Source organism: Asparagus officinalis, chromosome 1, assembly GCF_001876935.1.
Source record: "Asparagus officinalis chromosome 1, Aspof.V1, whole genome shotgun sequence".
NCBI classification, from domain to species: domain Eukaryota; kingdom Viridiplantae; phylum Streptophyta; class Magnoliopsida; order Asparagales; family Asparagaceae; genus Asparagus; species Asparagus officinalis.
In genome coordinates this window covers 39609738-39633752 of record NC_033794.1, presented here as the reverse complement: position 1 = coordinate 39633752, position 24015 = coordinate 39609738, and positions in this window count along the sequence as shown.

Here is a 24015-nt window from a genome sequence, read left to right as displayed (position 1 = left end):
TCTGGCCAACGATGGTTCGTGACGCAATCGAATACGCACGAGAATGCCACGCTTGCCAGATACATGCGAATTATATGCATCAACCGCCAGAGCAGTTGCACACGTCAACCACGTCTTGGCCGTTCGAGACTTGGGGCATGGACATAGTCGGTCCTATTTTTCCCCCTTCAGTCAAAGGTGATCGGTTCATCCTCGCGATCACAGATTATTTCTCAAAGTGGGCTGAAGCGATTCCGCTTAGAGAAGTGAAGACGAACAACGTCATCAATTTCATCAAGCATCATGTCATTTACCGACACGGCGTGCCAAGAAGGATCATTCATGACAACGGTCCGCAGTTCATAAGCAATGCCTTCGTCAGATTCTGCGACAAGTTCAAAATTGAAGATGTTTCATCAACACCTTATTATCCCACCGCGAATGGATTAGCGGAAGCGTTTAACAAGACGATCATTAAGATCCTGTCCAAGCTCGTGAAGACAAATAAACGAGACTGGGATGACAAACTCGGTGAAGCACTCTGGGCTTATCGCACCACCATACGCACGCCTACGGGAGCTACCCCGTATTCGCTGGTATACGGATGTGAAGCTGTGCTACCGCTGGAAATTCAGATTCCGTCCCTTCGGATCGCCCTCGCAACGGAGATGACGACGGAGGAACAACATCAGAAGCGTCTCGAAGAGCTCGAGAGGCTGGATGAAAAGCGTTTGGAGGCTCAACAACACATCGAGTTTTACCAAGCCAGGATGTCAAGGGCTTTTAACAAAAGAGTCCGACAGAGAAGCTTCAAGGAAGGAGATCTGGTCCTCGCTGCTCGCCGACCAATAATTCTCACCTCCAAGAAGAAAGGTAAATTCGAACCCAAATGGGAAGGACCGTTTGTAATAGACACAGTCTATTCAAACGGCGCATATCGCCTGATTACTCAAGAGGGCGCCAGGCAATTAATGCCAATAAATGGGAAGTTCCTGAAAAAGTACTATCCCTAGTACATTCAGGATAACTCATTTACCGGGAAGTTCCTCGAAGAATATTACACTTAATATTCTAGAGGATAACCCAAAATCATTGTCACCACCAAAATCCCTCACTGATCAATTTCAATTGACAGTGAGTCCACCAAAAATGTTTTTCTGGCCCTCTTGATTCTCTCCATGAACAAGAGGTCCACTTTCAGTTCGGAGTCCCTTTTCGATAAACGAAAGAACTCCTTCCCTTTTTCTCTTTGGTTAAACCTTGTTCATGGTTATAACCGGAGTTGAAAATTCCACTTCGATAAACGAAGAACCCATTTTCAGTTTAGATAACTCATCCTATAAAAGGCAAGTTTATCTAAATTTTCCAGATTCTCGGAGTGGACACCCCACTTCTAGTTTCTTCTTCGCTGGAAATAGAATATAAAATTCTTCCTTTCCAGAATCAGGGAATAGAATATAAAATTCTTCCTTCCTTGTTTTCGGGTTCGCCTTCACCCTAAAAGAAGACCGGGAAATAGAATATAAAATTCTTCCTTTCCCGCACCAACCTTTTCTAAGAATCTATCAATCTAGGATTCATCCTAGGAAGTTTATCCCGAATCCTAAGCAGGGATAAGTCTGCGCCTAACACGCGCTGCCGGTTTAGTCTTTTTCCGCACAAAAAGACACCAGAGTCTGATTCTGGGGTATTTTATCCTGAAACCTAAGCAAGGATAAGTCTGCGCTTAACCTGCGCTGCCGGTTAGTTCTTAACCGTTAAAAAGAACACCCGTCCACATATTCAACATTGTGGCAGGTCGTCATTAATAACACCAAAATCCATGCCTTACACGCATGGGGAATGTCATCCTGAATCCTAAGAAGGGATATGCCGACGCCTAACACGCGTCGCCGGTTTAGTCTTTCGCCGTAGAAAAAGACACCAGAAGACCAGTCTGGGGTATTTTATCCCGAAACCTAAGTAGGGATAAAGTCAACACCTAACACGTGTTGCCGGGTAGCCTATTCCCGTAACAATGGCGAAGTCTATGTATTCGACATCATAGCACGAAGTCTAAGAGAATTCATTCTCTTAGCACAACGTTACATGCGAACGGAGTTAGACAATCCGCATGCTAGCCCGACTCAAACGGTAGTCGGTAAAGGCTAATCAAACCCGTTGAAGGCTGGGGGTTAGCCAAAAATCCTAAAGTCAACACCTAACACGTGTCGCCGGGTAGCCTATTCCCGTAACAATGGCGAAGTCTATGTATTCGACATCATAGCACGAAGTCTAAGGGAGTTCATTCCCTTAGCACAACGTTACATGCGGAACGGATTCCGACAATCCGCATGCTAGCCCGACTCAAACGGTAGTCGGTAAAGGCTAATCAAACCCGTTGAAGGCTGGGGGTTAGCCAAAAATCCTAAAGTCAACACCTAACACGTGTCGCCGGGTAGCCTATTCCCGTAACAATGGCGAAGTCTATGTATTCGACATCATAGCACGAAGTCTAAGGGAGTTCATTCCCTTAGCACAACGTTACATGCGGAACGGATTCCGACAATCCGCATGCTAGCCCGACTCAAACGGTAGTCGGTAAAGGCTAATCAAACCCGTTGAAGGCTGGGGGTTAGCCAAAAAATCCTAAAGTCAACACCTAACACGTGTCGCCGGGTAGCCTATTCCCGTAACAATGGCGAAGTCTATGTATTCGACATCATAGCACGAAGTCTAAGGGAGTTCATTCCCTTAGCACAACGTTACATGCGGAACGGATTCCGATAATCCGCATGCTAGCCCGACTCAAACGGTAGTCGGTAAAGGCTAATCAAACCCGTTGAAGGCTGGGGGTTTGCCAAAAATCCTATGAGTATTATGGTCAATCATTTCAAACGTGATGAGGAATCATAATAAAGATAAAGATAAAAACCAATTCCACTAAAGAGAATCAAATGTCAAGGTTTTCAGCAAATAAAATCATACATCAAGCCCATGGCTAAGAATCTGCTGACTGAATTCAGATAACTTCTCGTCATAAGAGCGTCTAAGCTCCTCCTGCAACTCAGCTCTAACAGACTCTTCGTTCGCAGCTAAAGTCCTCACAGCATCCTCCTCTGTCTCAGCCAGTCTCTGCTTCAAGGACTTCAGCTCATCAGATAAAGCAGCATTTGCTTGCTGATTCTGCATCTTTGTGTCTTCCTTCTCACGGAGTTCTCGTCGGAGCTGATCTATCTGAGAATCAAGCTCCTCGAGGAAAGAAGATCTAGTGGCGAAATCAGCCTCAACTCGATCTATGCGGTCCCGCTGCACCTGAATCTCGAGCTCAGCAACCATCCGAGTACTGCGCCATGTCTGTAAGCGAGCATCCAACTCGGCAGCAACGAATGAAGAGGCACCTGTATCCCGGAGCTCATGAAACATCTGAAGCTCACGCTCTAAGCGATCAAGGTCATCAACCATAGCCGTCGCTAGATCCGGACATCCTATGTCCCTAATCAAGTTTATCTTGGAATCGAGGTAGGGCTTAAATTGGCGAAGAGAAAGTCCGTCGTGGAGGAGTTTGCCAATTATAACAGTCAGGGAGGAGAAATAAGAGCGGACTTCTACGCTGATGATGATCTTCTCAGGGTCATCCCCTGATAACAACTCCTTAACGAGGATATGAAGCTGAGAAGGAAGCCCTACACAAAGAAGAGAAGTTCGTCAAAAGCCTCAATGAGGAAATGAACGGCATCGCTCAGCTAATTAAATTATACCTCCTTCCCCTCGAGTCACTGGGGGTGATGGAGATGTAACAACTGTAGCTGCATCGACTGGTGGAGTTGGTCGCACAGCCGGCTCAACATGGTCTTTCTCAACAAAAGCTCCTGTCAAATTCAAAACAGAATTCGCAGAGGCGTTACATTATAGCTGCATTAGTCAAGGTCGACTAGTCCTATAATCAACTCAGCAGGAGGCACATACCTTCAAAGGAACCATCCTCAGGATTGTTAGCAAATGCGGACTCAGGAAACATGTCTCCAGGTAGCTGGTCATCAATCTGAGGTGAGCTATATATGTAGTGCATCATAGGAGTGTCCGCAAACAGGCTTCCCTCGTCAAAATCGTCGATGGAGAAATCTGACATAAAAGAATATAAGTGCCAAAGAATAATGAAGAGACTACAACTAATGGAAATGAGTTACCTCTCACGGGTAGTCTTTTCACAGGAGAAAGACGAAGGCTACGTATTCAATATCGTAGCACTAAAAGAGTTAACTCTTTTAGCATAACGTCACATGCGGAACGGACTTAAAACAATCCGCATGCTAGCCCGACTCAAACGGTAGTCGGTAAAGGCGCATCAAACCCGTTGATGGCTGAGGATTTGCCAAAAATCCTATAAATACGAAAGTCACTGACGCATCAGCTTTATGAGTTGGTCTCGTGACTCGAGCATCCAACGACCTTGGGATAAGATCCATGCTCCAATTCCTTAAGAGCTTAAACCGTGTGAGCCAGAATGACCCAGAATGAGCCAGAATGAGCCAGAATGAGCCAAATTGAACCAGTTTGAACCAAATTCGAACCAGAATTCAAATTGGAGCTGAATTAAACATTAGAACGACTTTTGATCAACCTACGGTTCATTACTTCACCTATTTAACCCCTCTACCATATATTTGGAAGGGTCGGAGAGATTTTGAACCCAAATACTGCCTTTTTTGGCACATTTTTTGGGCCGGTTCAGATTATTCGAACCTAAAGAACACTCCGAAAAGTATACGAGTATAAACTGCTTCTTAATACTCCAATAAGGTATATGAGTATAAACTATTCCCTATTTTTGGTTTGAGAAGTTCCTGGAGAATATTGTTTATAAATATTCTTAAGGATAACTCAACTACGCTACGCCGGACAACGCGTTGTGCATAAAGACTCGACGCCATAATCAATGGTCAGCTAAAAGGAATCGACTTCAAGTTAAGAAAATTCCGACAAACGGTCAGACAATAAATGCAGCACCGGAACTCTTACAGACTTTCGACAAAGCACCGAAAAGCCTGGAGAATTGAAGGAGTTCCTCCGTTGTTATTGTTGTTGAGAGATAAACCACGCCGCGGTCCGGGCCTCGGCCAAGCGAGGCCACCTCAAGGTGGCTCGGCCAAAGCCGAGCCACCTCAAGGTGGCTCGCCTTTAGCGATGAGCCATGCCTCAAGTTTGGCTCGCACAAGGCCGACGCCACGCCTGAGTGGCTCGGTGGCCGAGCCACCTCGGGATATATGTCTCGGCGCCGAGCAACCGGCTGTGCTCGGCACCGGTGCCGGCCACCAGAGGTGGCACAGTGGCCAGAGATGGCCGGACAATTCCCTTTTTGCAGTCACTTGTCCTGAGAGCCTATAAATAGCCTAGAGATGGTCATTTTCGGTGGTCGAACTTTCAACGAGCCGAAACTCTGCCGGATGGAAGAGTGAACTCGCGAGCTTGAAGACCAGAAGACTTGCACTTCGGATCTGAATCCTCGGCGACCATCCATGTCAGAAGGCAGGATCTCGAGAGAGAAGAACAGATCTGAGATTCACACAGATATACTCAGATCTAAGCTTGGTCTTAGATCTCTGAATCCTGAACGATTATTCCCTTGGTGGATTATCCCTCCCGGCCTATTTGCCCTTCGCTGGAATAATACCCGCATTAATCGTGGGAGATCCGACGGATCTTTAGATCGCGGCGGTGGTCACGGATTAACCCCGCGTCGCAAAGAACCCACACAAGCAAGAACCAGCAAAAACAGGAGCTTGCATTGTTCACAAGAGGAAAGTTGTAATTTTTATTTTTTTCTTTGACTTTAGTTTAACCGGATTATAAAAGACACCGGATCTTGTAACCCAAGATTGACAATCATATCAATGAACAAGAAAATAGTTTCACGCGAACGTTTTGGCGTTTCATTACTAGCCTTCGAAGACCGAAACTCTTTCGGGACCGCCTTAAGTAGTTGCACTCAGACAAATACTGCCCGAATGAGTTTGGAACAGGGGCATTGAGTTTCCTGTTCTCGGGGACTTCTTTTCCTGGTTTTACTCGTACCCCCAGCGCGATAGTACAACTCGTCTGCTTGAAGATCGGAGTAATCTATCGTGTGTGAGCACGACTTCTCAGGTATAACGTTATCGTCATCAGACGATAATGTTTCCTTCTGAGGAAGAACTGCCTTCTTTGGGCTTTCAAAAGTCATGTGCCTCGAAACATGCCTTTTTGGGCGTGAGTTCTCAGCGGGCTCCTGGAATTCGATGTGCAAAGTGGTGCGCGCAGCTGCCTTGAAATCCTTGTCATGTTGGAGGTGATGGCGACCCCCAGCATGTTGAGTCGTTCGAGGCTTCTTCATCGGGCCCAAACGCTCTTGGACTGGAGCTTTGCCTCTCTCGTCGGGAATTGGACCGAGGCGCTCCAAAACTGATTTCTTCCTTCGGGATGATTCTGCATGATCTCCCGGAGAAGCTATTGGAATTATCGGCGACTTGGGTTGATTCGCCGGTGGTTGAACTTTTGTTGGAGGCTGCTTCGGCCTCCATACTTGGCGGGTTAGTGGCGGCTTCTTGGCCACATCCTTCTGCAATGAATACGCTCTTCAAGTGTCGAACGGTTCCGTTTGACCCGGATCCATTCGTTCGTTGGCGGCTTGGAGGAGCTGCCATTCTTCAGTTGTTGAGGCTGTTTGCCTCTCCTGTTCTTCAGATCCGCGTTGTAGCGGACTCCGTCGGTAGACTCCATCACCTTAACGAATTGCCGCGCAAGGCGTTGACGTCGCCTCTGGCGGGCTCTCTTTGAGAGAGTCACAACGCCCTCAACAGTAGAGGCGTCGGCAAGAACAGGTTTGACCTCATTGGAGGTCGAGGAACTTCACCCGACGCAACTTTGGCGTCAGCTGGGGTGAGAGCTTCGTTGGCGTTCTGAACTTCTTCAAACCAACGAACTTTTCTCCTGGAGGAGAACTTCTTGGACTTGCGGGGGGAGGTGGATCCGGACGAGGATGACAGATACTCCTCGAACTTGGCCTGATCGAATTCATATTCGACCTCCTCCTCGACCGGGATTGAGATCCGCGGCTGCGACGTGACGATCTCGGCAGCGAGATCGGTGGCTCCCACTGTGATCGCCAGATTGTTCGCGGGAAAAATTATGTTCTTCATTGATTCCATTGCCAAATCAAAGAAAAAAATAAAAAGATTACAACTTTCCTTTCGAACGAATCGCGAGCTCCTGTTTTGCGGTCACTCGCTTTGTGGGTTCTTCGCCTGCGCCGGGGTTTATCCGTGGACCACCGCGCGATCTAGATCCGGTCGGATCTACACGATTTGATGGGTGTTATCTCACTAAGGAAATAACAGCCGGGGGGTACTATTTCGCCAAGAAAATAATAGTCTTTTAGTTCTCGGGATCAAAGGCCAAGCTTTGATCCGGAGTATTGCTTCGTGTAGATCTCAGATCTGATTTCTCTCTCTCAAACTCCTGCCTTTTGTGACGTTGATGCTCGCCAAGAACCAGATCTGAATGTCCAAGTCTTCAAGTCTTCAAAACTCCAAGCTCAGTTCTCAATTCGGCAGAGTTTCGGCTCTAGAAGTTCCAACCCTCAAAAATGAGCCAAGGGGGGTCTATTTATAGGCTCTCAGATCTGTGCCTTGGCACAGATCTGGGCCGGCCACCGAGCCACCTAGAGGTGGCTCGGTTTTGGCCGAGTCCCCTTGGTGTTTGGGTTTTGCCGTTTTTTCCGGTCTCGTGGTTGATTTGGACTCTGATTTGTTGATCTGAATCCTGATTTGGCAGAAAATCCGCTTCGTCGTTGATCTGGATTCTGATTTGACAGTCTGAATCCCAATATGGCAGTAAATCCGCCTCGGTGTTTGAGTTCAAATCCGTTCTATGGTTGGATGACTCGTTGACTCACCTGACTGTTAGCTTGATTCCGCATGCGAATGGATGTATTCCATTGTTTGCATGCGGTTCGTTAGCCTCGTTGCCTCGTTAATCCACTTCATTGCATGTCACTTGGCTTCGGCGTTGTGGACTGACACTCGTGTTTGGATATGTCGCCCGATGGTTCGTCGGTTTGTGCCGAGCTGTGCTAAGGGACCTATAAGCAATTTTATACGCCTACACTCCTGTTCAAGAATGTTTGAGCCCGATGAAGAAGCCCCGAACGACTCAACATGCTGGGGGTTGCCGTCACCTTCAACATGACAACGAGTTCAAGGTAGCTTCGCGCGCCACTTTGCGCATTGAAGTCCGGGAGCCCGCTGAGAATTCACGCCCAAAAAGGCATGTTTCGAGGCGCGTGACTCTTTAAAGCCCAAAGAAGGCAGTTCACCCTCAGAGGGAAACGTTGTCGTCTGAAGATGACAACGTTATACCTGAGAAGTCATGCCAACACACGATAAGTTACTCCGACCTTCAAGCCGACGAGTTGTACTATCGTGATGGGAGTACGAGAAAAACCAGGAAAAGGAGTCCCCGAGGGCTAGAAACTCAATGCCCCTGTTCCAAACTCATTCGGGCAGTATTGTCTGAGTGCAACTGCATCAAGATGGTCCCCGAAAGAAATTTGGTTTTCGAAAGGCTCAATACCGAAACACGAAGACCAAGGTCTAGGCGTTTCCGACAAAGAAGAAGGGTAGTCGAAGATGGAGAATTTCCGAGGGTCACCACTAATATGACCAGCAAAGGGACGTCGACACAGGATAATCCCGAGTCGATTCCGGAAGTACCCCGGCGGATAACCCGTTTGCAGTCTGGAGCCATCATACGAGGAACTTATGGTAGGATTCGGACAAGATTACCTTCAGAAGATGAAGAATCGGATGCCTGCTCTGCGGTCGCATCAGACAATACAGTATCTAGCGAGGGACAACCCCGCGAGTCACTACGGAACAAGTGGCCAAGATGCTTGAAGATGCCATGGCTAAACAACAGGAAAGCTTCAAGCTCGAAAGGCAGATGGCCATGCAGAATAGGAGAGAAATGCATGACCAACAAATCCGAGCGCTGACAAACCAGCAAGGCGAGCCAAGTCGTCGTAACCAGATTGATCTGGAAGATGAGGACACAGGTGCGAATGAAACTCACAATGCCAATAATCCTTCCATCAATGCAGGGGGTGGTAACGAGAATGCCAACCAAGACTCCGGTGAAAGCTTGAAGATTAAAAACCTCGAGAGCAAAATCAATACGTTGATTTCTACTCAAGAGATGAAGAAGACGGGCATTTCTTGTCCATACCCAAGAGAATGGGAATCAATCCCCTATCCGGCGAAGTTCAGTCTAATTAACTTCACGCCGTTTGATGGGAAGGATTCACCCACGCAGCATTTGATTTACTTCAAATCGCACCTGGGTGTTATCTCTGGTAATGAGCCTCTGATGGTACGGTCCTTCGTTGACACTCTTCGTGGAGCCGCCTTCGATTGGTATCGCCGCCTCAAGCCAGGAAGCGTGAATAGCTGGGACGACATGGAAACTAAGTTCCTCGCTAATTTCTTCGACGACGACACCGAGATATCCATCGGAACATTGCTCGATGAGAAACAAAAATACGGGGAATTGGTCGACACCTTCGTCAAAAGGTTCCGGAACAAGGCGATGAATTGTCGGGACCCGATCACTGAGGAGTTCATTCTCCAGACTTGCCATAATAACCTCGCATTGGACGTATTGGAGGCAATGGGAACAACACCGTCTAACACTTGGAAAGACTTGAAGGTGCACGGTGAACAAGCCGAACGCTTCCTCCGAAGGAAGAAGGCCGAGAGGAACCTACCGATGGCTAATCCTCTGAACTCGAACTTCGCCTCTCGTGGTAAGGGAAAGGCACCTGCAACTGCTGTTAGTGCTAATCGAACGTCACAATAGCAATCCCGAAGGTAGCAAAAGACTTCGGACCCGAGACTCAAAAAAGAGTATTCCTTCAAGGACAAAGACGTTCCAGCCATCTTCGAATCCCTCCTTAGAAGCAACAAGATCAAGCTACCACCTATCACAAATTAGGAGGAAGCTGACAACACTACGGACCCAAAGTACTGTGTATACCACAGGAGGGTTGTTCATCCCATCAAGGAGTTCTTTGCTCTTAAGAATAGCATCCAAACCTTAGTTGAAGCTGGCGTTATATCGCCCAATTAAGTCGAAACAACACTCCGAAGAGTATACGAGTATAAACTGCTTCTCAATCCTCCAACAGGTGCATGAGGTTAAACTGCTTCCTTACATACTCTAACAGGTATATGAGTCTAAACTGTTTCCTTTCTTTCACGGGAAGTTCCTGGAGAATACCATGCTTGATATTCTTAAGGATAACCCGGACACCCAACTGAGTACAATACTAGACCCAGTTTTGCAAAGGAAGCTGGGGGTGGATGATTCATGTAACGAGAAGTTCCCAAAAGAAATCCATATGGTGTATTCTTAGGGATAACCCGGTCACCACAGCAAGGTGATGAATAAGAAACTTCCATTCAAATTCTCACCGCGTCTGTGCACTCAACACTCTCATTGTTAGAGTCTGGACATAATATTCAGAATTGGTCAAACCTTTCTATAGTTAGGACCAAAACCAAAACCCCCTCTCGATTCCCCCAATGAACGAGAGGTCCACAAATCGAGCGATCAAACCTTCCTACAGTTAGGATTGTCTTCTTCCTCTCCCGCGTCGGGTTCGCCTTCTCCCTAAAAGAAGACCGGGAAATAGAATATGAAAATTCTTCCTTTCCCACACCAACCTTTTCCAAGAATTTATCAATCTAGGATTCATCCTAGGAAGTTTATCCTGAATCCTAAGCAGGGATAAGTCTGCGCCTAACACGCGCTGTCGGTTTAGTCTTTTCCCGTAGAAAAAGACATCAGGGTTCGATTTTGGGGTATTCTATCCTGAAACCTAAGCAAGGATAAGTCTGCGCTTAACCCGCGCTACCGGTTAGTTCTTAACCGTTAAAAAGGACACTCGCCCACATATTCAACATTGTGGCAAGTTGTTATTAATAACACCAAAATCCATGCCTTACACGCATGGGGAATTTTATCCTGAATCCTAAGAAAGGATATGCCGACGCTTAACACGCGTCACCGGTTTAGTCCTTTACTGATTGAAAAAGACACCAGAATACCAGTCTGGGGTATTTTATCCCGAAGCCTAAGTAGGGATAAGTCAGCGTCTAATACACGTTGCCGGGTAGCCTATTCCCGTAACAATGGCGAAGTCTACGTATTCGAAGTCGTAGCAGCGAGTCTAAGGGAATTCATTCCGTTAGCACAACGTCACATGCGGAACGGATTTTAACAATCCGCATGCTAGCCCGACTCAAACGGTAGTCGGTAAAGGCTTATCAAACCCGTTAAAGGCTGGGGGTTTGCTAAAAATCCTAAAGTCAACACCTAACACGTGTCGCCGGGTAGCCTATTCCCGTAACAAATGGTAAAGTCTATGTATTCAATATCATAGCACAAAGTCTCAGAGAATTCAATCTCTTAGCACAACATTACATGCGGAACGGATTTAGACAATCCGCATGCTAGCCCGACTCAAACGGTAGTCGATAATGGCTTATCAAACCCGTTGATGGCTGAGAATTTGCCAAAAATTCTATAAATGCAAGTCATTGATGCATCATCTTCATTAATTGGTCTCGTGACTTGAGTATCCAACAATTTTAGGATAAGATCCATACATGCAGATGAATCAACTTTCATAGTTGGTCCTGCAACTCCGACATTTAGGACCGCCATGCTCCAATATCTCAAGAGCTTAAACTGTGTATACTCCAACAAATGTCAAGCAATCCGAAACCCTAGGGTCAACACCGGTTAACGCGTAACCCTAGGTCAACGCCAGTCAACGCGTTGCGATCAAAAAGTCAATGTACGACGTTCAAAACCCTAAGGTCAACGCCTATCAACGCGTAACCCTAGGTCAACGCCAGTCAACGCGTTGCGAGCAAAAAGTCAACATGAGTCAATATATCATGACGGAGATAGTCAGTTCAAAGTCAACTCGATGACACAAGCCAAATTCAACTCATCAGTTGTAAATTTGAGACTTCGATGACGGCCAGACGATAAAACGCAGCGCCAGAAGGATTTCAGCTATTCATCAAAGCATCGAGTAGACTGAAAATCGAAGGAGTCAAGAATCGAAGCTAACGGCAGGTCATTTATACTGACCAGGCTAAACCAGTCCTAAACCGGTCCTGAACCAGTCCTGAACCAGTCTTGAACCAGATTGAACCAGTTCTGAACCAGTTTGAACTAGATTTGAACTAAAATTCAAATTTGAGCAGAGCCGAGTGTCGAAACGACTTCAAATCGACTGAGGGTTCAGTCCCTTGTTTATTCATCCCTCTCCCGCACATTTGGAAGGGTTGGAAGATTTGTTGAGCCTAATTACTGCCTTTTTTGGGTCATAATCAGGCCAGTTCAGCTCATTATTAGGCCGGTTCGGCTCATTCGGACATGAAAAATACTCCAATAAGGTATACGAGTATAAACTATTCCCTATTTTGTTGAGAAGTTTCTGGAGAATATTTTGTTTAAAAATATTCTTAAGGATAACTCGACAATGCTCCGACAGACGTATGAGTATAAACTGTGTCAAACGCCGGACAATGCGTTACCAACAATCGATGGTTAGTTCTATGTTGAAATAGCAAACACGAGCTAAAAATTAGAAAATCAGGATTTGACTTCAAGTTCAAAATTCCGACAACGGTCAGACAATAAATGCAGCACCGGAACCCTTGCAGACATTCGACAAAGCACCGAATAGCCTGAAGGATTGAAGGAATCAAGAATAGAAGCCATTCAAAAGTCCCGTCATACCGATTGAAGGTTGGGGCAATCATATCCAAAGTATTCCAGACTCTTTTATAAAAGAACGAGGCTGAAATACTTTGGAGGGGGTATCTGTAGGCGTATAAAACTACTTATAGGTCCCTTAACACAGCTCGACACGGTGATTCGACAAACCAACGAACCATCGGGCGATGCATCCAAGCATGATCGTTAGACCACAACATCGAAGCTAAGTGAGATGCGACAAAGCAGATTAACGAGGCGACGAGGTTAAACACCAAAGCGGATTTACTGCCAAATCAGGATCCGGACTGCCAAATCTGAGTCCAGGTCAACAAATCAGAGTTCGGATAAACCGCAAAACCGGAAAACAAAAAAATGGAAAACACCTGGAGGACTCGGTCAAAACTGAGCCACTCGGGTGGATCGGCCAAAGCCGAGCCACCTAGGGGTGGCTCGGTGGCCGAGCCACCTTGGGGTGGTTCGGCCATGAGCCGAGCCACCCCAAGGTGGCTAGGCACAGTGTCGGCCACCCCGAGGTGGCCGACAGTGGCCCCCAGATCTGGTTCTAAATGCCTATAAATAGGCTTGGTGGCTCATTGTTTTGGAGGTTGGACTTTTGGAGCTAAAACTCTGCCGGATTAAGAGCTAGACCTCGGACTTTTTGAAGCTTAGAAGACTCGGACTTCTCAGATCTGGTTCTTGGTGATCATCCACGCCAAATAAGGCAACAGTTCGAGAGAGATCAGATCTGAGATCTACACGGTTTCCCTCCGGATCAAAACTTGGTTTTTGGTCCCGAGAAGAGTCTCGATTTCGCTTGGTCGATTTCGATTACTAAAGGCTATTATTTCCTTGGTGAAATAGTACCCCCGGCTGTTATTTCCTTCGTGAAATAGCACCCGTCGTACCGTGTAGATCCGACCGAATCAAGATCACGCGGTGGTCCACGGATTAACCCCGGCGCAGGCAAAGAACACACACAAGCGAGAGACCGCAAAACAGGATCTCGCGATTCGTTCGACATAAAAGGAAAGTTGTAATTTTTATTTCTTTTTTGATTTTGTTGTAACCAGATCTTATAAAAAGACCGGATCTTTTGTAATCGATAAACTATTACTCAAGAGTACAATGGAATCAAAGAACACAATTTTTCCCGCGAACAACTGTTGATGACTACGACCAAAGGATCCGGGCTGGGATCAGTTCTGATCTGGAACTAGATCGGTCACCCCTGGGTCCTCACTGGGACGGGGTAGGGGAGAGTGATGAAGGGGACACTTCCTTCTCCAACTTTATGCCTGGTTCTTGAATAGGGGACTAATGTCCATGCTGCATAGACAAGAAGAACCCGTAAGAAGGTGGGAATTGGTTCCCCCGTGGTTCCTTCGATGGTCAAGTTAGTGAAACACGAGTGGGGAAGGGGAAGGTCAGGAACCGAGGTAGTTTTTGAAGTGGCAATGTGCATGCCTAGAGGATCTACATGAGCTCCTCTCTGTAGATGAAGAACTGTGGGTTCATTTTCTTTTTTTTCTTTTTTTTTTTTTTTTGAGAGAGAGAGAGAGAGAGCTTTTTCTTAGATCTTGCCTCCCTTTTAGAGGTTAGGAGTCTACCTGTATATATCTCCGTTGTCGGGATAAATAGGTCACCTCTAGCCCTACAGGTGTTGGCTGACGACTGGAGGGGGAGAGGGTGTCTCCGCATTTTTTGGAAAGTGATTGAGAGCGTGGCAAAAGGCATGCTGGCATGCAAAGTCATTCCTCGCTTTATTGGTGTCGACTGGTGACTGTAGGGGAAGTCACTTTGGTATGAAGAGGGTGTCTCTGCATTTTTTGGGAAGTGATTGAGAGCGTGGCAGAAGGCATGCTAGCATGCTGAGTCATCCATCACTTTACAAGTGTCAGCTGGCGACTAGAGGAGAAGTCACTTCGGCATGGGAGAGGATGTCTCTGCATTTTTTGGAATGTGATTGAGAGCGTGGCAGAGGACACATGGGCTACTGATAAGTTGTAGGCTGTCTAAAAATCACAATAGATAGTTGATCCCTGTCAAACCTCAACCAACAGTATTGACTAAGAAGGTTACAATCAGACGACTTTCATGTCAACAAATAAAAGCTGCAAATAGAGGACTTTTCACATAGATCGAGAGGAGTTATAATTCAATGACCTTTCTGACGACTGACGAAAACTCTATTCAGTGGCATTTACTATTAACTGTGAGAGTTACAATTTAACGACTTTCACACCTCAAGATAGCTAAAGTGAAGATTACTGAACAATAGTCTTTGCAATGATTTGTCGAAGAGGTTACAAGTCACTAGCCCCTTTTGAACGCAGGGCTCACTTTTGCGTATCGGTTCTTGTAACGCAGGCAACCCCGCGTTTCCAACCCACAGTAGATGAAACGCAAGTGGCCCCTATGTTTTTAGCATCCAGCAGACACCTAACTCTGCGTCTCAAGTCTAAGACGTAGAGTTAGGACTTAGAACGTAAGCGGCCCCTGCGTTTTCAATTCTCAACAAGCACCTAACTCTACGTCTCGAGTCTAAGACACAGAGTTAAGGCCTGTAATGCCGATTTAAGCGTTTGACTTGTTCAAACACAAGCTGAACAGCCTCAGAACCATTTATCCCATATTTTGATGGATTCTCACCTACGTTGGAGCAGATTTAGGGGTTGGTTACACTCCTAATTCTCCTATAAATAACCATATTACTCAACCGAGTAAAAGTGGGTGGGATTTTTGGAGATCCGATCATCCTCAAAGTCTTAGGGCATTCGTCAACCACTAAGGAAGGACCCTAGAGAAGATTTGCTATCTCAACTTCAGCAACAACAAATCCACTTGGTTTATGAACTGATTATTCGGTTAAAATAACTCTGTTCAACAAAGTTTTAGCTCGTTCTGAGCTCGAAAAACTCGTTAAGAGTTCTTAATCAAACTTGTCATGCAAGTTAGTTGTTCCAGCGAATTGAGACATGCGGATCGTCAACGGAGAGCAAATTCGATGCGAGCATTCGAAGGAGACACTCCATCACCATCGTGAAGAACCCAGAATTATACAAAGGGGAGAATTTAGATCAATTCTCCTCTCTTTTGTAATCAAAAAATCCAAATTATAATTGAGATTGAGAGAATATAAATCAAATATATTTCTTTCAATTTTTTTTTACTCCAAATTTTTCACCAAACAAAAGATGGCAACTCTGTTGGGGATAAGCTTCTCTGACGAAGAAGTAGTGGCGTAATCTGATGTTCATCTTACTGGAACTACTGTAGAAACTCTCGTCGTAGAGTTTGATTAAGCCTAGTACGAGGAAGCCCTCTCCTTTGGATTATTTAGCCCTAAGGCTAGACGCAATGTCCACAAGATCTCTAAAGAGATCAAAACTACTGCTAAAATGCCAAAGAAAGCCCTCTCCTTTGGCCAAGATTCATCAAACAGCCCCTCCTCTAAAGGAGTTGGCTTAGCCTATGCCAAACTCGTTCAACGAGTTGAACATCCCACATCCACATCAACATAACGTGTTACGGGTCACAAGAGGCCTATGGAGGAGGTGAGTTCTATAAACGTCGATGACATTGCTACCAAAGCTTTGAAACAAGCCAAGAAGAATGCCGCTCGACGAAGGAGAAGATCCATACGTCGAGCACACATGCGAAACAGTCAATCTCTTGCCCAACGCGAAGATCGCGTTCTTGAGTCTCCGCCCGAGTGCTGCGTCTCTACCTATGAATGCACACTTCATGGTAACGAGCTAAATTACAAACCTTGTGTAATCCAACTTAAACACGACCCCCAATGTTGCGTTGTTCAATCCAGACGCACACCTCAGAGGTGCATCTCCAAAGAAAAACAAAACTCTCATGAGTGCGTTATAAAACAAGAACACACACCCTAGGAGTGCGTTTTCAAAAGAGAATGCGCACCTCAGGAGCACGTATTCAAAAATGAACGCACACCTCAGTGATGCGTCTCAAAGTCACAACGTGATTCCCAAAAACACGTTCAATCAACCAAACGCACACCTCAAGTGTGCGTTCAACCAAAACATGACCCTTAGAGGTCTATTTTATCAACTAAACATAGGCCTCGGCCTAGTGTTTATAAATCCAAAAGAGACCTTCGCATTTATTCTCCAGAACGTGACGTGGTCCGCCAAGTTCAGAAAGACCAACATGGATTTAGGATTCATGCTCGTCAAGAACCAATCTTATCCACTCAGGGGCAGGGGTACCATCTTCGTACTCACGATCGGAGGAAAATTCTTCATCCCAAGTCTCTGACTTGCGAGAATTGCTATCGAGGGGGAGACCTGCCCAACAAATAGCTCATTCATGCCAATGCGAACGACTTATTTCTATAGTCCTCTCAGAGTGCCATTTCTACGCGTCTGCGCCTCGACAATCAGTATTTGACCGATTGACGAACATCGCTAGACCTACCAAGTGACAACGTCATCACAAGAAGAAAATCCCCAAACCTGAATATCCCGAGGTCACTATCAATGTGTTCGACAGAGGGAAAGCCTCGGCTCCCAGTTCTGATGAATCAGAACGAAGCCACTCCCTGACTATCCGAGAAATCTATGACGAGTTTGAAGGAATATATCACTGCACTCGAACCCGGACAGGAGCTATCCATTCAGTTAATTATCAAGAGTTAGCCAAGGGGATTACTTCAGATGATGAGCATTCAGCAATTGCTGATTCTCAATCATCAAGCTCTGTCATGGCACGTGAGACTCCCGTTTACATGACTAAAAGTTCTGATGATTTAACCAAGAGGGTTGACGAACATCATGCCATGTTGCAGGCATAGCAAGAGACACTTCTTCAGATGAAGGACATGTTGGCCCAGCTCCTTGCAGAAAAAGGTCAAAGGTCTGAGTCTTCCCGGAGGACAATTTCAAAGGGAAAGCAAAAAGCACCTGAGAATTCAGACTGCGAGGCTAAGAACATAGAATCCTCTTCCAAAAACGAGAAGGAGATGGAAAGAGAACTGAATCCTTAGTCATCTAAAGTGGATGAGTTAGAAGTCCGCCTCAACGCAATCACCAATAGGAGCGAGCTTCGCAAGGAAGGAGTGGTATGGCCTTATCCTGCCGAATGGGACACAGCTCCCTATCCACCAAAATTTAAGGCCCCAACTCTGCAACCATTCGATGACATAGGATCACTGAACCAACACATCTACTACTTCAAGTTACAGACTAGAGATGTGATAGCCAACGATACCATTCTGACCCGTTTGTTCATAGGCACTCTTAAGGGAGTTGCCATCGAGTGGTTCATGAAACTACCTGCTAGGTCTATTTAAAAATGGATAGATCTGGAAAGGCTATTCTTCGCCAAATTTTTTGAAGATGATATAGAAGTGTCTGTCCTAACCCTTCTCGCCACAAAGCAAAGGAAGGAAGAGTCCATCAAGACTTACATGGAAATATTTCGTAGCATGGCATTGCGATGCCCATCAGGTATGACTCAATCTATTTTGGTCGAAACTTGAAGGCATGACTTGCAGACCCAACTCCTTGCTCAAATAGGGGTAGCGGAATGTCGCTCTTAGAGACAATTGATTTCACAAGGAGAACAAGCTGAAGAAATCGTTGCACAGATTAAGGCTGAAGAAGCTACTCAACCAAAGCCGCAACAATAACGCAACCAAAACAACGCTCCGTGGTCCAAGGGAAAGGAGACTTTCACTGCTGATGCTAGCACACGAGCATCACCTGCTAAGCAAGGCAAAGCACCGAATCAGTAGAGAGCACCTAAACAATACTCATTCAAAGAGGAGCACATGGACACTTTGTTCCATATACTTCGGAAGAACAGCAAATTGCAGCTTCCAGAGGTCAGGAAACCGGATGAGGCGGGGAAACTGGATGAACCCAATTACTATTATTATCATAAATTCTTGGGACATCCTACCAGAAAATGCTATGTCTTCAAAGATATTTTGCAAAACCTAGTGAATACTAATGTACTTACGTTGAAGCCCGAGCAGAAGATCGTATCCACCAGTTTAATAGCGGTCCAGTTCAGTGATTTCCCTCCAATAGTAGCTACAGATGGTGTTGTCTCCATCTATAAAGGGGAAATACACATGAAAAACACTAACTTACATGGTCAGAAGGATAGGGGGTTGGTACCTCTTACTATCTCAAAAGAGGAGATCATGTGGGTCCATCCCGACCTGGTTGAAGACCAACAGTGGACGAACACATCATCTAAAAAGAAAAAAAAAGGCAAGGCTAAGTTATCCAACATTATTAGCCCCCCTGTAAATGAGAATGATGATCATCTCAAACCTCTCACCAACTTAGAGGGAGAAAGGATTATTCTTGCAGCATATCCGGGAGGCAATCCTGGCACTTGGTCAGGAAAAGCTTACCTGAAAGATTATGATAAGAATGCTCAAGAAGCAGAAGAACAGCACCAAGACACTGGGGGTTCTGTCCCTAAGAAGTCAGTTGACAAAGGGAAACAAAAGGAAACCCGGTATAATAAGAACCTTCTTCAAGAAGCTGGGGAATCGAGCGCTCCCTTCCAATTCACAGTCATGGCATAGCTGGCCAACATAACTACGAGGATTACCCTATATGAGTTCCGGAGGTTGTCCAAAAACACCAAGGAAGATCTAATAGAAGCGTTAAAGAACACAGAGAGCTTCATTACCCAAGTTGCTCCGATTCCTGAAGCATCTGAAAGCCAATCTTGTATATAGTGTCTATAAGCAGCAAGAAGTTTACCCTGCATATCATTTACTCAGGAAGACATACAAGTCAAGCACAAGCATGACAGGCCTTTGTACTACACAAAGTACATTGGGTCCTAAAAAATTAGTCGTGTTCAAGTTGACACGGGCTCAGCACTCAGCATCATGCCTTATAGGGTCATGCAGGTCTTAGGGATTCCCATGCATCAGTTGAACACCACCCAGACCACTATTTTCAGTTTTAACGCCAACAGTACTCGACCCTTAGGAAAAATCAAGCTCAGGTGTTAAATTGGAGATCTCAAGTCTGAGGTTACTTGTTACATTATAGATGCGGACATGTCCTATAATTTATTGTTGGGACGACCATGGATTCATGTAAACCGCATTGTCCCATTTCCCCTACATCAGGTTATGAAGTATGCTAATGATAAGGGGGAAGTCCGAACCCTAATTGTGAAAAAGTACCCTTTTAGAGGGGTGGAAAACTTCCACACAGATTCTGTCTTCTACTCGGAATCACAGGAGAAAGAAGATGTTGATAGTGGTAACGAAGGCAACATTGAACCAGACCCTGAAGAGGATTGTCCATAGGAGTTGAACTTTAATGTAATGGGTCAGGTTGAGAATAATAATAATGTACCAAGCAAGGGTGAGTGGTGCATTAATGAAGAATTTATTTTGGCTTACTTTTCTGATGTGTCCTCTAAAAATGAACAAATAGAAACTGATACTGATGCGGGTCCCAACCCATGGCGCACATTATGCGCAAAGGCATCACTCATATTCCAGATTAAGTCATCCTTCACCTCAGATAAAGAAGTAGAAGAATCCCAGAAGGCTTTCTTCAAAGTCCCATCCAAAAGGAAAGGGCAGAAGTCGATCTACTTCAGTAAAGTTAAACCTAAATTACTCAAACGAGGAAGTTCAGAAGAAGATGATGGGGTTCCTCAATTCCATTGCCACGAACCTAATTCCATATATCTGATGAAGTGAACGTGATATAATTTAATTGAAAAACATGGTTTAAACTTTGGGAAAGGAAGGTGAATGCTGATTCGAATGTCCCTCACACCCGAAGAAAAACCTCCGAATTATTATCAGAAAACCAGAAGAGGTGTGGGTTATGTTACAACTCCCTCCCTTTCAGAAAATAAAATTGGTAACTATCTGTGTCAGGATTATTCATCTGGAACATCATTACGGGAATCCGATGTCAGCGTCGGACCTTTCTTTAAAAGTTTGATGGTGAACATGGTTTTAACTAGTCACCTAAATGAAGATACAGGGGATGATGAAGAGTTGATTGAATCGACCAATGATCCTTGGATCAAACGCCTTCATATCTTATGGGATACGCGTTTCGAACAACGCAAGCCGCCTACCGAAGATAAAGTAATTTAGGTCAACATAAGAGATGAGTCTAACCCTAAACCTATCTTCGTAAGCAAAAGCTTATCACCGTCTGAGAAAGAAGATTTTATATCTCTCTTTCGAGAATATATAGATGTCTTTGCTTGGAATTATGAAGACATGCCTGGCCTTGACCCAAAAATAGCCATGCATTGTCTCAATATTAATCCGGGCGTCAAACCCGTTAAACAACAACAACATCGGTTTTTTCCCGAGATCATGGAAGCAATCGAGTCAGAAGTTAAGAAGATTATTGATTCGGGCTTTGTTAGAGAAGAACAACACCTTGACTGGGTAGCCAACATTGTTCCAGTGCCTAAGAAAAACGGTAAGGTCCGGATATGTATTAACTTTCGTGACCTTAACGCAGCTTGTCCAAAAGATGAATTTCCACTCCCTATCACGGACGTTATGATCGACAACACCTGTGGGTATGAGAGGATGTCTTTTATGGATGGATTCTCTGGGTATAATCAGATCAAGATGTATCCTAAAGATGAAAAGCATACTGCTTTCATAACACCATTAGGGGTATATTGCTACACAGTGATGCCCTTTGGAATGAAAAACGCAAGTGCAACTTATCAATGTGCAATGAACACAATCTTTTACGAACATCTGCGTAGGAAGATTGAATGCTACGTTGACGACATAGCAGTGAAAAGCCAACATAAAGGTGATCATCTCACAGACCTGAAGACAATGTTCGACATCATGCGAACATATCAGTTAAAGATGAACCCGACAAAATTGTTCCTTGGGGTATCAAGTGGAAAATTCTTGGGATTTATAGTTACATCCAAGGGAATTTCTCTTAATCTAGAGAAAGTTCGTGCTATCCAAGACATGTCGCCTTTGAAGAATCTCAAAGAACTCAGAGGTTTGCAAGGCAGATTGGCTTACATCTGGAGATTCATATCTAATCTCTTGGGACGATGCCAACCTTTTTACAAGCTCATGAAGAAGGGAGTATCCTTCGTCTGGGATGGAGACTGTCAAAATGTATTTGAGGAGATTATGAGATATCTCACTCAACCGCCGGTTCTTGTGGCCCCAATATCAGGAAAACCATTCCTATTATATATGAGAGCTATGGATCATTCTCTTGGAGCTTTATTAGCCCAAAATAATAACCAAGGACAAGAGCAAACCATCTACTACTTAAATAGGACCATGATGGGAGCCGAACACGGTATAATCCGGTTGAAAAAGAATATCTCGCTTTGGTATTTGCCATCCAAAAGATGCGATATTACCTGCTCGGACAAACAATCCATGTAATCTGTAAGGTAAATCCCTTGAGAGTTTTCATGACAAAACCATCCTCCCAAAATTGCCGGCTAGCCAAATGGTCAATCCTCCTGTCACAATATGATATGCAATTTATGCCACAAAAGGCTATCAAAGGTCAAGCTTTGGCTGATTTCCTAGCCGATTATCCGGTACCGGGAACATCTAAGTTGTATGAAGAATTGCCCGACGAGGCTACTGAAGCTTGTGTAACTCAAGAAGTTATGCAGATGTGGAAATTATTCTTTGACGATGCATCCAGAGCAATCCCTCATGGAACAATTACCATGGGAGTAGGAGTCGTATTCATCTCTCCGAACGGCCACGTGGTCTCGAGAGGATTTTCCCTGATCAAGCCCTGCACCAACAATGTAGCTGAGTATAATGCTCTACTATTAGGAATGTAATTTGCCGAAGAGCTTAACATTTGACATCTCGAGGCTTACGATGACTCTCAGCTGATCGTAAATCAAGTCCGAGGAGAATACGAAGTGCGCAACGTGGATCTGATCCCGTACTACTTCGTTGTGTTAAAGCAAGCCAAGAAGTACGAAGGTTTCTTCATTGGATATATTCCACGAGCTCAGAATGCTTATGCAGATGCTTTAGCCTCGTTAGCAACCTCATTAGCATTGCCACTAGGGGCTGAAACAACGATTCCTGTCACCAGACGTGAATTGTATTGTTTCAAACTTCTTTTAGAAGAACATTCTAATAAAACAATGACAGGAGAAGTTTGCGCAACCTTAATGGAATTTGAACCTAGGGATTGGTGATTCCTGTATATCGATTATGTCTTGTATGGGATTTTACCTGATAATTCTAAGGAAGCGGCCGCTATCAAACAAAAGGTTCTCCGATTCTATTACGACACGGTTTCCCAAATCTTGTATCATAAATCACACGATGGAGTGTTACTTTGATGCCTTTTTAGAAAAGAAGTGAAAGAGGCTCTCAAGGAAGCTCATGATGGTACGTGTGGAGCACATCAACCCGGGGCTAAGTTAGGAGATCGTCTCAGACGAATTAGCTATTACTGGCCAAAAATATTTTCAGACGCACTAGAATACGCTAAGCATTGTCACGCGTGATAAATCCATGGTGATTTCATTCATCAAGCACCAGGGAACTTACATCCCACATCTACATCTTGGCCGTTTGAGATATGGGGCATGGATGTCGTAGGACCAATCTCTCCTCCGACTTCTAAGGGACATCGATTTATTTTTGCCGTGACCGATTACTTCTCCAAATGGGTGGAGGTAATCTCACTGAAAGAAGTTAAGACTTCGAATGTGATTAAATTCATCAAACATCACGTCATCTACCATTTTGGAGTCCTAAGACGAATAGTCCATGACAACGGAACACAATTTGTCAGTTATGGATTTCAGAGGTTTTGTGACAAATTTAGAATCTAAAGTGTTGCATCTAAAGTATATAATCGGCTAGCAAATGGTCTTGCAGAAGCTTTTAACAAGACCATTGTAAAGCTTCTCAAAAAAATTCATTTCCAAGAGCCGACACGATTGGGATGAAAAACTCGGCGAATGTCTGTGGGCTTACCGCACGATGGTGAGGACCCCTACAAGAGCCACCCCGTTCTCTTTAGTATACGGCTGCGAAGATGTGCTACCATTAGAAATTCAGATCCCTCCCGTGAGAGTCGCTATCGTGATCAGAATGACAGAAGAAGAGAAACATCAATGGCGCCTTGAGGAACTTAAAGCCTTAGATGATAAACGACTCCAAGCTCAACAACAGATTGAGCTATATCAAGCCTGGATTTCTAAAGCCTACAACAAAAAGGT